The sequence below is a fragment of the Mytilus galloprovincialis genome, chromosome 12 (assembly GCF_965363235.1).
Source record: "Mytilus galloprovincialis chromosome 12, xbMytGall1.hap1.1, whole genome shotgun sequence".
NCBI classification, from domain to species: Eukaryota; Metazoa; Mollusca; class Bivalvia; order Mytilida; family Mytilidae; genus Mytilus; species Mytilus galloprovincialis.
In genome coordinates, this window is record NC_134849.1 from 8,203,524 (window position 1) to 8,218,537 (window position 15,014).

The 15,014-nt window shown below is 30.9% G+C and overlaps 1 long non-coding RNA gene across 1 annotated transcript in view; it reads right to left on the reverse strand.

Moving 5' to 3' along the window:
* Nucleotides 1-2,397: 2,397 nt before the first annotated feature.
* The window catches only part of LOC143055068 (uncharacterized), a 50,169-nt gene continuing 37,552 nt past the window's right edge, over nt 2,398-15,014 (reverse strand). The window contains exons 2-3 of the long non-coding RNA XR_012971934.1: nt 3,173-3,372; nt 2,398-2,616 (exon numbers count right to left, since the gene is read on the reverse strand). This is a non-coding gene — a long non-coding RNA (uncharacterized LOC143055068). The remainder of the gene's footprint in view (nt 2,617-3,172; nt 3,373-15,014) is intronic.

The following is a 15,014-nucleotide window of genomic DNA, read 5'->3' on the forward strand; positions in this document are numbered from 1 at the left end:
ATTTGGCTATTTAATAAAACCGTTGCTAGGCAACCTTCCTTTGACCGGAACATAAAAAATCATAGTTTGGAATAGTTTCTATACTAAGGCTATCAATGATGTATAGCTAAACTTATTTGGGAAGGGAGCAAAAAACGCCTCTTATCATACCTTGTCCTTTCTTTCTCTCTTTATTTTTGCTCATCATCTAAATATCACCATGTTATCGTTAGTGTTCGCTTGATATTGGGGTAAAATGGCTTCTTATGCTTTTAGTTTGGTTAAAATTTTCTTTTCTTTTTCGAGTTATGAAAAAAAATGACTAAATTAAAAAAAAAAGATACAGTCACAATTCAAATGTGTTCCTTGTATGTCCATATACTAAAAATTGTGTCTTAATGATCCGATTAAGCATTTTAGTGTTTGTTCCGTCATTATTTCCATAAATCATTATGACATGTATATTACCCCCAACAATCTTGTATGATATGTACATTACATAAACATAAATATTAATGCAATTGTATTGACATCTTTTTTTTTGTGCTATTAAGGTTTTTTATTTAATTCTATATATCGTTGTCTTTTTATCTCTTATGATCTTATTACCTGTGAGTTTTCATTATGTTATCTTTTTAAAAGATTTTATAATTATTGAAGGCAAAAAAAATGAATTTATATAACAAATACTTATTTCGTATCTATTTTATTAACTTTTACCGTTTGTTATAAATTGATAGAGGTTTGTTTTTATTTGTAAATAACATAGATATAAACATGTTTGATTTGATTTCCTTGAAACGCTATTCGGGATTACAAATGATATATTCCAAATTTGATTAGATATACCTCTTTTATTATTATTTTCTATTTCTAATATCTCCAATTTCCGAATAACAGAACTCAAATTCTGATTGGTGTTTTCCATCTGTTTCTCAAGTCGTATGAAATCTATTATATCACTGTCATTGGTAATTGTTGCACTCATTAATTCATCAATCTCTGACTTTAAGTCTGGTGCAAGGTTTAGTATGGCCTGTCAGACAAAACAAAAGTACAGTTTATACTTTGTAAATTACAAGCACTACATAAACTAAGGCAAATACGCATGGTAATATAACAATGTGGTATTTTCCCTTAAAAAATGATTTAACATTATTTACAAATCGACGAAAACACCAACAAATGTAATATCCCATTTTTTCTTTAAATTAACGAGACTGGTAAATCATAACGGAAATGTACTGATTCTAATCTATAAGTTCGATCCCTCAATTTAATTTAATAGCATCCGTATAAGAAGAGCATAAAAGAAATGACTCTAGTATAGCATATCAACTAGGAGATGAAAATCATATTTAAGATGAAATATTGCTACACTTAATTGGTTTTATTTAAAAAGCTGAAATTTATTTCTTTTGCTGGTAAAGTTTTGTTTTCAACTAGCAATCAACGTCGATTTGAAGATGTAATTCAGGTAGCCTTTATTTTAATTGTACAATCAATGCATGGTATAAATAGTAAGTGTAGTTATAAGTTTATGGAGAATGAATGGTATAAATAGTTACAGTCGAAGTTTGGGTACCACAATTAACGGTATAAATAAATTAATGTAGAGTTTGGGAAGTTTGAAAGGTATAAAAAGTTATTATAGAGGTAGGTTTTTTCATCACTGATTGGAATACATAGTTATTGTTATTAGGTACGTTGATGATCATTGAATGGTGAAAAAAAATATTGTTGAATTAAATTAATACACTAATCTGAACAATGACAATTTATATCAGTCAGTGATCTAAAATTTACGTTAACATTATTTTACGTCATTTAGTTATATATGGTAGAGTTATATTTAGGATCATTGATAATTTATATACAATATTAGTTCAAATTCAGAAAAGTATGAGGCTGATTAAATGCGGAATGGCGAGGTTTGACATAGACTAAATACAGTTTTTATAATGCAGCTTAAATTATTATTTTCATAGCTAAAATGTATTAAATTGTTACACAAATTTAAATTTATGTTCATCCCTTAACGAACCCCTGATTGTTGGAAAAGTGTTCCATGTTGAAATTAATATTGAACACAACATATAGCTGTTTGCTATATTTAGGAAATAAGCACAACTTGTAGCAGTATAAAAATAATTATTGTAAAGGTACAAAAATGTACGTGAAGGAACATGAGTAGTATAAATAGTTATGTAGAGGTTATGGCATTGTATGGTATAATTGATATTGATTGTTTCTCTTTTTTTTAACTAATTTACTTAAAGTTAAAAATCAAACGTTCTTAACTTTCCAGTTTTATATCTTTAAATGGTAAACGTTTATCATGAAGGCTCTTTTATGTCTTCAAGCTTGTTAATCTAAAAATCTTAGTATGAACAAATATAATTTATCAGATTACCTTTACTGCACAGTTCCATATTTCTGAAAACCTGGTTTCAGTAACTTCGCCGGTCTCTGAATGAACAATGTAATTTCTGTAAAATTTAATCGTTGAAATATTTGCAGCTGCGGTATGAATCGTTTCCACTGGAAGACTATCTTGAATGTCAAGATCTGTAAAATGTCTTAGTAAAAATGTCATCAATGACACATCAAACATCTCTGATGACACTCCCGGCGACCCTGACAAAAAGATTGAAACACTTAGTAAGCTGAGTAAGGATCCTTTTGCTATAATATCTTAAACCTAGAGTGAATTAGGGAACAGTATTTGAAAGGATTATGTTTGCCAGTGATCATAACTATAAAAGTCCATTAACATGACGAAACTGCAATTCTTGGAACAGAATATTTTCGACTAGACGTTGCTGCGTATTTACAAATATTACAAACATTTACCGACAACCCCTTCGACAAGTGTTACTTTTCGGCAGAGCATCCTTATTTCTTTAGTCGACTCTTGATGTTAAAATGAAACCTAAAGTAACTATTTTTATGTTATGTTTCTTTTAGTCGATTTTTATTTATTCGCAAAGTGATTGAAATATATACAATGAAAATAGTATACTGTTATAAAACTAAATTGTGATGAAGACTAGATTTGTTTTAACGATGCCTCTATTTCGTTTTATATAAATTATCATGTAGACATATATTGTCAACACTTTACTTAACATTTCAGGATACTAGGACCATGTACTGAAATATAAATTGTTAAAAATAAACCCTCGAAACTAACCTGTAGGATATAATATGCCAAACTGTGTCTTGTTCGTAAGTTCATGGATCTTATTTCTATGTTTCCTCAGAAATAGTTGTATCTTTGTCGGATGGAATTCAGAGTCAAACGTTTTTCTGACAGCGCGTGTTGCTATTTTTAATAACAAACCAGCCAATCGTAGAAAATTGATATATTCCTGTGACAGCGATGTTGCCATTCTACAATATTAAACAGTTATTTTAGATATGGTGCAATACAAATGACTATTTAAGGTCAGTAAAGGAGCTATGTCACAGATTTTGCTAAAATGTTGCATATAGCTTGCGCCCGTTGAATAATATCTGAAAATCGGAAAAATAATTTATCTCTTTTATTTTTTTGAAATATTACTGATTGAATTCTATCAAAATAGGTTACTATTTGTATAGGAAGCACCACAGGACTTGTCTCAGAAAAAAATCCTTTTATCTTAATATAACACAATGTTCTCAACCGCATTTTTGAAAAATGTCAGTCGGCGCCAAATTTCGTTATATTTATGCCGTTTTCTCGAGTGTCAACCTAACCAAAGCTTGTGATGTCGTAAATCTTATTTGACCTATCTTTACAATGGTGTATAACACGCCTACTTTTGTTGACAGAATAATCCGTAGCAATCCTACCTAAGTATGTCAATCATAATTAATTCATCTACCGCAGCCAAATTGGAAACCGAAGTCTCGCAGTAAAAGGTATCTTCCCACCCTTTTTATATATCTCGGTTAACGATTGTGTAAATCATATTGGAAGGTATTAATGTTTCTTAGAGTTAACTGATCTTATTTCATTTCATACGTAATGTCAAAAGAGAGTCTGAATGACATTTATATATCGAAGAAATAAGTACGATTGACATATAGTAGGTAGGTCTGCTACGGATGATTCCGACAACAAAGGTAGACGTGTTATGCACCATTGTGTAGGAAATCAATTCAGATTTACGACATAATAAGTTGTAGTGGGGTTGACCACCGCAAAATTGGCATATAACGGAATTTCGCGAACGACTGAGATTTTTCAAAAATTCGAGTCAAGTACCTTTCGTTATATGCTTTTTTAAATGATTTAAAATAAGCATATGGTCACCGATTACGTTGTTGGTGTATTAACGTCAAAAATGGACTATTTAGTGTCTACAACGCGATGATGTTACGATTATTTCGATGTTTTTGTGTATTTTATCACTAAGTATACCACTTTACTTCATGTATATCATAAAAACGAAGTCGGTTTCCCTTTTATTATTTTACATCATTGAAATGAAAATTTTGTATCAACACTATATAGTTTTTCAAGAATTATCTTTAGAGTACACGTTGCATGTTTTATGATTTAAAGACAATTTTAAGACCGTTTTTCGTAGGTCGGTGATTTTATGTGCTTTCTATACAAATAGGTACCTATTTATAAAAAATTCAATCAGTAACATTTATTCATAAACAGTTCAACGAGCCAAAGGTTTATTCAAAATTTTAAGAAAATCTGTAAACATAGCCCATTTACTGTAACTTGACCTTAATGGATATACTTGGATCAACACTTTTATTTGATTTTGTAATATGGCAATAAAAGATACAGAAATTTTTTTACGCCTTATCAATAGTGAATGATGAACTCAGAAAGCAAAATGACAAAAAAGTATAGGTATCAAAAACAATGAAGGCTTATATAATTCAACCAGAATAAACAAAGAAGCAAATAACTGGTGCCAACTATAAAGAACAATAGAATGATCAAAATTTGCTCTTAATTTTCACAGAAACTGTAAAAAAAGGATTTGAATGTACATAGAAGAGAAGGATGTTGTTGCTACTCATCGCATAATATCAGACAAACCTGGACCAGAACTATTCATTATAAGACTCTTCGATAGTTAAACGAAAAGAAACATGCAACTAATTCAATAACAGAGAGGCATGAACTGTTTCGAATAAGTTCGGTTTACAACTCAAATTAAACAGATTTGGTAATATTACGACAATGTTATTATATAGAAAAGTGAAAAAAAATGCTTTGCAATTCTTCTATTTTACATGTGCAATTACAGTACACTCTTCACATATAAATTCTATGAAATATATATCTAGAATAAGCAATAGTTTTACTTCTTCTATTACAATTGACGTAATGTGTATGTTATCTCCCTTGAATAAATATTTTCAATTATTTCTGGCATTTAATATATTTATGCATTATAACTGAATGCTTAGAAATATTGATGACAAAAAACAATGCATAGATACTATTTGGTATCGATAAGACCACTCTATGATTTTGCTTGAATTAAAGTTTTACCCTATCATTAGGGGAAAAGGTTTATGGAAGATGGACTCTTTATTGTGTGATATGGAATACTAATACTTCAACTTAAGTCGCGACATATTCTTGATATTCTTAATTATTTCTGAATATGTATCGACACAATCTTGACAGTCTCAAAGATGTCTGAACATAACTTGACATAGTCTTGACAGTTATAACGATGTCTTGGTTTGTATCGACATTATCTCGACAGTATACATTTTGTCTGAATTGTGTATCAACAAAATTCCTGACATTCCAAACCATTTCTTATATAGATATAAGAAGATGTAGTATGAGTGCCAATTTGACAACTCTCAATCCAATGACAATTTTGTAAAAGTTAATCATTATAGGTAAACAGAAAAAGATCTTAAACACGGAGCTTTGGTTCACAACGATCAGCAAGTCATAAAGGACCCCAATATTTTCTAGTGTAAAACCAACAGTCTATTATCATATTCTATATGAAAAAAACAAGAAACGAGAAACACTTATTGACCGCATTTATAAATGACAACAACTGAACATCAGTTTCCGGACTCAGGATAGGTGCAAACAAATGCAGCAGGTTTATACGTGTAATTCTTACATGACGTGCTTCTTTCGCTTTGTGAACAAACCGATGCTCTAAATCCAATAAGATGTGTTTGCACATGCGTAATCTGAATACTGAAGAATAATTAATTTTATCAAATTGGCATGCATTTAATAATTTTCATTAATTTAAACACTTCAAAACTCTTAAATGATGCACATGGTGTCATTTATTATGACTGTCATGTGTTGCAATTGGAAATCGACATGTTCGACCTAAATACGACGACCGTTGATGCTGGCTGTTCAATTTCCTCCCTCTGCAAAATCACATTGCCAGTCGTTTGCTTGTTTACAAACAAAAAGGGATGTTCATGGAAAGGCCTACACAAACCCTCTTCACATATACACATCGGACATATAACTTACCTTAATTGTCCTAATCCAGATCGAAATAATTCATGCTAGCTAAACTTTATTGTAGTTTTACTATGCTCGGGCAAAAATAATCACGAATGTCTATCCATGTTAAAACTACAATAAAGTATAGCTTGCATCAATTATTTCTTCAAAAAGTATGTTGTGTTATTAGTCCAATTAATTATGACGTCTTGAGATGTTTTTCTATTTATTGTTTGGCTTCGACGCCTTACATCGACGTAATAACGCTGAAACTATTTTTGATTATTGATTAACTAATTATTACCTTTTATGTTTTTGTTTGTGTAAAATGTTTCCAGTAATCCCCTAAAGCAATGATAAAACAAATAACAATTCTTTCCGAGGCTGACGATTAACTACTGCCTTTTTAAAACGTGTATCTGATATATTTTTAGGAGAATATAAAATAAATTGCTGCACCCGACTTCTAATACGTTCAGATATTTCACATCCAATTTTTTATGGAAATGTTCTTTATACAGCACAAAAATGTCTGTACTCACCTCAGAAGCTAACAAAACCTTTAAATAAATTTATTAAGAAGGGATATAGCTACGATACTGTTGTCAGGTCATTAAAGATTGCATATTTTGGCGTTAATATTGATTCACTTACAGGGTCTTTTTATCGGAACTAAACACATTTATTTAAAAAACCAGTTGTTGGTATGGCACGGGTTATGTTCTTCTCATATATGTTATGATGGTATAATACTTTTATTTAAAAAAAAAAAGTTATTATCATGACACGGGTTATGTTCTTCTCATATATCTTATGATAGTATGATACTAAACGCATAACGGGAAGGATTGTGCCTGATATTCATATGATGAAGACATAATCTTTCAATCAGTTTATTTAAAGTCTGGAGCTGGCATGTCAGTTAACTGCTAGTAGTCTGTTGTTATTTGTGTATTATTGCCATTTTTTTTCTCTTTCTTTGGTTACATCTTCTGACATCAGACTCGAACTTTTCTTGAACTGAATTTAAATGTGCGAATTGTTATGCGTTTACTTTTCTACATTGGCTAGAGGTATAGGGGGGGTTGAGATTTCATAATTATGTTTAACCCCGCCGCTTTTTTTGCGCCTGTCTCAAGTCAGGAGCCTCTGGCCTTTGTTAGTCTTGTTTTATTTTTAATTTTAGTTTCTGGTGTACAATTTGGAGTTTAGTATGGCGTTCATTATCACTAAACTAGTATATATGTAGGACTCAAATCTATGGCGGGTTCCAAATCTATGGCAGATTCCTAATCTATGGTAAATGTGACGTTACAAAAGTCAAACGAATCAAATCTATGGCAGATTTAACACATAACGTCACAATTAAATAACACCTTATTTCATCGTCGCCGCCGCTAACGATGGCAGAACCCATAGATTTAAGCACCATTCCAGATGAAGATATGTCCCTCGAAAACAATTTGAAGAAGGTGTACAGGAAGGTGTGACCTATTATCCGGAAGAGGGACAGAATGTGCTGTACTTACCGAACCCCGCGATGAACAATGGCACCTCTTTTTCAGTACATGATATTTTTAGAAAAGAAGTTGTAGTTAACTTCTACGGCTTGCAAAGTTTAAAAAGTAAAAAAAAAATTACCTGATACCAATTTGATTAAATCGTCTTCGAATAGTAAAAAAGATGTAACAACAATGAAATTAATATTATTTGAAAACTAAAACTGTTATTTATCATTTTTGTTTTAGAAAAAACTTCCGTTTTGTTGGTTAAGGGACTTACTAGTTGGATTAATAAATAGGTTAAACAGGTACCATGCACAGATTGGAAAATGTTTATTTTTAGGGGACACACCATTTCAATCTCGAAGTCTGTATTAAGGTATATGAATTCATCTTTTACGAATTGTTCACGATTTGACCATTATGGAATGTTTATTTCACAAAGTTTATAGACATGCTCCCGTTGTCGTACTTTTTTAGGACAAATCATTAGTCGTATATGTACAGCATTGTTTCCCATTTGCACAACATCTGCCATAGATTTGGAAACATCAAAAATCCGCCATAGACTAGGAAACTACAAAACTTACCATAGATTAGGATTGTAAAAAATCTGCAATAGATTTGGGATGGCATGACGTCACATTTGCCATAGATTAAGGATCTGCAACAGATTTGGAACCTACCATAGAATTGAGTCCTTCATATATAATTTTTTAGGACGCCTCCGGGTGCGGAAATTTCTCGCTGCATTGAAGACCTGTTGGTGACTTTCTGCTGTTGTCTGTTCTATTGTCGGGTTGTTGTCTCTTTGACACACTCCCCATTTCCATTTTATTTGTACAATTTTACAGAACCAAATTTCAGGAACATTTGTTTTGTATTATCCTGAAATTCACGTCCGTCAAATTTTACCGAGTTTGGTGCAAAGATTTTTTTTACACTCCAAAGGTGATTCGTCTTAAGATGAATTAAGCTAAACGTGTCAAATAAACAGTCAAGGCCGTAACTGCCATTGAGGCAAGTGAGGTAGTTGCCTCACTTATATTTCGACTCTGACTTTTTTTTGTGTATTTGTTTATTGTAATTTAATACGAATGTAGTCATTTGTTGTTATATCTCAACCTTAAATTCTATTACTTGTCATTATTCCTTTTAAACTATTCTTCCCGAATATAACTTAGCATCTCAACGGGTGGTATTTCCATTATATTAACGTAGTAACGGTAATTATCATGGATCTGTTGTAAAACAGGTTCTTTCAAAAAAGGAAAGTGATACTGAATGTGAGGAAGGAATAATTCTAATAGTTTGTGAACATAACAGGGATAACGAAAAGTCGGTATTAAATAAAACTTCATTTGAACTAATTGAAAAAACTATCAGGGACTGACAAATTAAGTACTGGGGCATCGCACGGGAGCAGTCCTGTCTGCATATTTATTTCTCAATTTCACCAACTTTATTTAATCTCTCTACAGGTAAACAAAATACAACCCGGATGCGTAAGAAATTGATATCTGGCAGCAGAAGATCTTGAGATTAACAGCAATGTTTACAAATAAGAGATCAGTTCCTAATTCTCTCAGTTATCTCTAATATACGCACATCTGAATTTTTACCAAAACGCAAGACGTGCTTTAATTTACTCTCCTAGTGACACGCGTCTGTTGTTAATGTTCTTTTTCTGCCCTGAGACGACTGATAAGTTGAAAAAGATCATGCATGAGTGGAAGATATTGTGCAGCCTTTCTATGTCTCATGTTCGTAGCGATTGGAAAATCAGTAGACCACATATTCAGAAACAATTTAACGAAACCAGCCATAGAAAACCTTCAATTTGATAAACAATTTCTACTGAATCGACGTGTGTTCTGTGTTCTGGCGACAGCTTCAAATTGGTATCTGGTTGTTTATCTGGCAAATACATTTAAATAAAGTTTGGTGTAAAAAGTAAAATCCCAAAAATACTGAACCTAGAGGAAAATCAATTCGGAAAGTCCATAATCACATGGCAAAAACAATATGCATCAAAAACGAATGGACAAGAACTGTCGTATTCCTGACTTGGTACAGGCATTTTCAAATGTAGAAAATGGTGGATTAAACCTGGTTTTATAGCGCTAACCCTCTCACTTTAATGACAATCTCATCAAATTCCGTTATATTTACATTGATGCGTTAACTAAACAGACACAATAAATAAAATAGTCAAAATATGGGTACATCAGTCATCATGGTATAACAATTTTAAAAGGAACAATAAGTAAGTAAATGTAATTATATACCTATATGGAGTCATTTTCTTTCAGCACGATATGTCATTCTTTCGAAGAATCAACCCGGACGATACCATGTTTTAATCAAATAATGACCTGTGTGATGTCATTATTTTTCATAAAAATGCAAACTATTTATTTTCTAAATTATAATCGTCTGCTATTTTTTTTGTTACCTATTAGGGAATTATTTTTTTTAATTCAATCTTTCACATACGATAGTGACGTCCGGCAAAATTGAAGATTGAAAAAAAATTCGGCTTCACCTCAGTAGTAGTTTTTAGACGAAAAAAGTGTCCAGAGACAATATAAATAAGGGGGGTAAAGTTACAACAGGAAGGGTGATATATTCGCTTATTTCTGGTAGGGCATTTATTGAACTCTTAACTAATTTTCATAGACAAAAATGAATTGAACATAAATCACACAATTTGTATGGACTGCAGTATTTAGGAAAAGAACATCACAAATTAAATTTTAAACTGTTGCGTCGTTATGCCACACCAATTTAATTTCCTGTTCAATGATTTTTGGACTCCAAAATTTGGGGCGAGCGAGCGATTTGAAAATTTTAATAAAAAAATATTTCATTTGCAAATTTTTGAGGCGAAGCTTTGAAAGTAAAGGCGAGCGATTATACTTTTTTTTTATTAAACATAAAATAGTAGGTTTTGACAATATTAAAACTTGATTTATCACTTATACTTTGACATTTCTTTAATTTCTAAAGTATTTTTCCCTGTTCACCAAGAAATAATTAAATCTGGTCTATATATGTGTGACTGACAATGAGACAATTCTCCATCCAAGTCATAATCAGTTTGGGGGCAACCCCTTGATGTTATAAATATCCTCTTTTTTTGTAATATTTTTTGTATATGTGACGTCACCACGAGATTCAATATGGCCGAACAAAATAGGCGGAGAATGTATACAAATGGAAATAATTAGATAATAGTGTTAAGGAAATGAATATTCAAACATAAATAGGTACGTCATATCCTAGAAAAATATCTAACGAAACGAACTATATATATTGACAACTTTTGCATGGATTATAAACAATATTTTTTTGAGAAATAAGTGCGACCTGAACCTGGGTCGCAATTCCGAACGTTTTGAAATAGGAAAAATCCGTAGCTCTATGGTCCGCAAATAGTAAAAAAATAACATAAGGACCTAAGAGCTACGGTTCCGCAGCTATTGCCTTATATGAAATTTGTCCTAGACGAAATGTCGATATAGATATGAGTCATAGGATATTACACAGGGTTTCTACTGAACATAAGTTAAAAATCTTCAAACAAACATATGCATTTGTTTCCAGAGGCGGCGATCTCGTTTCTACTTATTATCACCGTGATGGCATACACCTTACTAATCAGGATACAATTCATTTAGAAACATAAACAGAGTTGTAAACATTTTAATCCGCACAAATAGTTCTCAGTCCAATAATGAAAGTAATGCACAGCAAGGTAAAAGACAAAGCATAGTAAATACATTCATTGGTATTTGCTTTAATTGTAACTTTTATGGTTAGCATTGTAAAGACTGTGACACACTTTAGGATAAAACTGATGTATTTCAATTTTTAGACAAATTATAAAATCATATAAAATCATAGTAAGTCATTACTACTTCATAACAATTTCGATATAGTTCTCAATTTATGTCCAAATTGTAATACATCAAGTGTATATGTACTCAAAAATCTATGTCTGTACCTGACAATTTAAAAAAACAAAAGTTCTAGAAAAAAATTGTCATAAATTGTCATAAATGAAAATTGTATGTGCGCTAATAGCTTTAGCTCACAACCTTAAAGCAATAGCAACACACATTATCAAAAAAATGTCTTAATCTAAAATGTAAAGGTTTCAATGCTGATGCCTTAATGTTAGACGTATTTTATCTATATTTGATGAGTTAAAAACTATAATTACTATAAACAACAAATATTTAGATTAATTTGGATTAGTTGAAACATTCTTTCAGTCAACAACACTTGACGATAGTAATTTAAAGTTTGAGTTAGCTTTTATGTATTTTCTTTTCGGTTATAAAACAATTCTGGACATTTAGGCTTTTAAACTGTAATATTCTTAAAATAAAATCTCCGTTTCCAAGGAAAAAATAGGTTGCTATGGTGATAAAACTAAAGACAATCCCACGCATTTTTCCATTTAATTTGGTAAAGTAGTATCCAAACTTCATAACTACAGTGCTAACTATTCTGTACACATTTGGACTTTTCTAATAAAAAAAAAAACACCAGAGAAAATTTGATAATTTCGCAAAAAAAAAACAATTTCAAAAAAGTTGAAAATATGCATTTTTTGGCAAAATGTTTCAAAAAATTTACAAACTCAGTTGACATGCAATCTTTACTAAAATGAAGCTTAAACCAATTTGTATCAATGTTACATATGAACATTAATGACAAATGCATGATTCTAATCATAATAGATTTAGCTGATTTTTTAATTTTACAACGCTTAACAACCAAAAAATAGAGTGTTCGTTACCATGGCAACCACTCATATTTTCCCACTCAAAATTATTCTTTGAGCAGTATTCATTTACTGCTTCTACTAGGTTAATTATAGATAAAATCTGGAAACCTTCATATATCGCACTCTGCCTGGTTCTTACAAAGAGCTGTACTTAAAACCTGATATTAACAATGAATAATGTAAAGTGCCAGGATACACAATTTTCAGAAAAGATCGCCAGAGTAAGGACGGTGTTAGTCTTTTGATTGGTTTATGTCAAAGATTCTATTGCAGTTAAAAATAGATCTAATTTATCCATAAACACATTAGAAACTTTATGGTTAGAGGTAGAATTTACAAAATCTAAACCTTTCTTCATTTGCACTTTTTATAGACCACCAAACCCCTCGGTCCTGGATAGATCTTTTTGAGAGAAATTTAATGCAGCTCTTTCAGAAAACAAAGAGATGATTTAAATGGGGGACTTTAGTTTTGACTTGATAAAAATAAAAAATAAAAAATGGATGAATTTCATAAACAATTTTATTCTTCAACAACAAATGTGCACTGCAACACATATTTGTGACAAATCTGAAACTCTAATTGATCATATTTACACTATTAATCCTGAAAATATTGCCCATTGTCATGTTCCTTCATATGCTTTAAGTGACCACAATCCTGTATGCTTAAGGTAGATGGGGTGTCTAAATTATAATCCATAGAATCTTTTAATAATTTGCCAAAATATAGTTCATATCCAGCTTGTTTAAAAACATTAATAAAAAGAATGGGTCACCGGACTTATTTTCACACTATAGGTTGTCCAAAATTGTCAAGATTTTGTATAGATTATGCATGAAAAACCCAATTTTCCGCCATAAAACGCAAACCAAACCATAGAATTTTGAGATAAAATATGAGAAGATAGCTCCAATGTTATGCTTTCAGATAAGAAAAAGAAAAAATGGGGTCACCGGACTCGTTTTCTTGCTACATGTTAAAATGGGTAAATTCCTAACACATTCTATTGTAAAAGTTACACTATCTGAATTATCTGCCCTTGCATTTGAGTTGCCTCCCCTTATTTGACAAAGTTGGGAAAAAATGAATCAAACAGAAGAATTCCTTTTTTTGTAAAATACAATCATAAATATGATCAAACATGGCATTTTCTATATTATAATGAACATTCTTACACATGAATTACCTACTATTATCAAAATTTGCACATTTCATCAAAGATCTAGACCTGGTTTTCTAGTATTTCAAAATCCAAGATGGAGGAAGACACCCTATCTACCTTAAATAGAAAAATCAATATAAAGATAAAGAAAGAAAATCACATCGAAATAAAGTATTGGTGTTTCAAAAAATTTAATGAAAACACCTTTTGTACAGACTTACTTCAAACCCTTTTTCATATTGTTGAAATGGAAGATGATATTGATATTGCTGTCGACAAATGGTATGAACTTTTTAATCAAGTTATTAACAAGCATGCACCAATGAAAACTAAAACAGTAAAGACATTTAAACAAGCCGAATGTTTCAATGAAGAAATTAAAAAATTCATTCAATACAGAAATATGTATCATTCAAAAACAGTTTGGGTAAACTTTAAAAAGTGGCGTAATAAAACAACGTCGTTAATATTTAATGCAAAAAAGGAATATTACCAAAACGCTATAACTAGTTCCAAAAATGTAAAGAACTTTGGAATCATATTAAAGAGTTAAATCCAAAAGAGGATAATATTTTTTCATCTGAAATGCAGTATGAAAATCAAACTGTATATAACAACCAAGATATTGAAATACTCTTAATGTTCATTTTTCATCCGTAGCTGAAAAACCATATTGGAAATGATAATTCAGATAAGAATTTTTCTATGCTACAAAATTTTACTAGTAACAAATTAAAGAAAACTGAAAATTTTAAATTCAAAAGCATTTCTGTTGGAGAGGTGTGTTCAAGCAAAACATCTTAATATTAATAAATCTGCAGGTTTAGATGGAATTGGTCCCAAATTTTAAAGCTAAGTGCAGACAAATACCGCCATCATTAACTTTTCTAATAAACAAAAGTATCCCTTCAAATCGTTTTCCGCAAAAAATAAAACTTGCAAGAGTAACTGCTTTACATAAAGTAGGATCAAGAGATATTCCCTCCAATTATGGTCCAACTTCTATTTTAAATACCATCTCTAAAAAAATTTCAGCGACATTTATGTACACAGTTATATGAATTCTTAAACAATAAAAAAAAACTGTTACATATCGCCTAGTCAGGTTTCAGACAAGGT